A 1595-nucleotide genomic window follows, 5' to 3' on the forward strand; every position below is an offset into this window, starting at 1 on the left:
TGTGTCATTGATGCACTAGATTTTAACATATAAACCTTAAAATGTACCTAAAATCCTTCGAGTAGGTACGGATATTATGAGATTAGCCCTAATACAGTTTACTAAAAAACAGTTAATAACGTCGGATAACTGATAATTAAAATTTTACTCACAATTAACATCCCCAGGACACGTTTTGCAGCAGCGGCCTGGAAGTAACTCCGGGGTATCACAGGAAGGCTCTGGACACTCATTCTTTATATTCCGACAGTGAACCTTCGCAACCACGCGACGCTTTTTTTGAACCTAAAAAAATAAAAATTAGTACATTGAATTATATTAATTTCTACATTCATAGGCACATTCATACATTCAGGGCCTAGGTACGATTATCGTTTATGTATCGTATATTATCGTACTGCTAATTGTTACTGAAAAAACATGATAAAAAAAAAACATCATCAAACAATCAATATTGTCAATAATTCCGCCTAAAATTAAACAACCAGTATTCAACCTGATTATGAAAACACTCAATCTACGAAGTCTATATTTATACATTTAATTAAAATAAAGGCTTTACTTAAAAATGTAGTAAAACCGCTTTAAGTAGAACCTGCACATTCATAGAAAAATGCCGCCCTTCAAACATGCTCTTCATTACACCGTTTATCACCGTCTTGGCTAATAACAAGCATTGTTTTTTTTTAATTATTTATGAAATGCTGTCCAAGTTGATGTTTTTTTTTTATTATAAGATATGTAATGAGATTTTAGTGTTCAAATAAAACTTAACGAAACAAAACAATAAACGAGCTTAATCTTAAATATTGATCCAGAGACTGATATTTTATCAAGTTCAAAAAAAAAGGACAGAATATATTTAAATATAAATAAATTTTCAAGTCTCAAATTCTCAAATATTTTATTATTTTTAGAGTTACCCTTTGGGAACAGACCCCAAGTATTAAGCCTAATCTAAGACTCGGCAATTTCTAAGACGTCGCTGTCCGTTTGTCTGTCTGTCTGTCCATCCGTCAGTAACCTAGCAGTATGTCACGAACCGTGATAGTTAAGCAGTTGAAATTTTCAGACAGACATGACTATAACAAAAAATAAACAATGGAGGTTAAGCAACGATTAACACGGTCATAAATGGAATGGGTGACCAATAATTTTTGCTCATTATCCATTAGATATTTTGCACGGAACTCTTAGTGTCGCGAGACCGATTCATATGATTTCATAGTATGTAATTTGTAGTAATAAAAATAAAACTAATCTTACAAAGATAATTGAAATTAAAAAGAAGAAGTACGTACCGGTATACACTCACATTTGATGCAGTACATGACACCAAACGGAGGACCCAAGTCAGCAAACCAAGTTGATCCAAGCTCTTTTGCTTGCTTGCCAAATTGACATTCTGTAACAAAATTATGTACACGTAAGCACACGTAAAGCAGTGGTGGCTCAGTGGTGAGAACCTCGGACTTAAAAAACGATAAGTCGGGGTTCGAGACCGGGCGAGCGTGCAGGAAATAAATTGATTTTTCAATTCATCTGCGCATGTGGATAACATCACCACTGCTTAAACGGTGAAGGAAAACATCGTG

General features: G+C 34.0%; 1 protein-coding gene across 1 annotated transcript in view; it reads right to left on the reverse strand.

Moving 5' to 3' along the window:
* LOC119830955 overlaps positions 1–1595 on the reverse strand; it is a 6927-nt gene that overhangs the window by 5026 nt on the left and 306 nt on the right. The window lies entirely within an intron of this gene.

Source organism: Zerene cesonia, chromosome 12 (genome assembly GCF_012273895.1).
Source record: "Zerene cesonia ecotype Mississippi chromosome 12, Zerene_cesonia_1.1, whole genome shotgun sequence".
Taxonomy (NCBI): Eukaryota; Metazoa; Arthropoda; class Insecta; order Lepidoptera; family Pieridae; genus Zerene; species Zerene cesonia.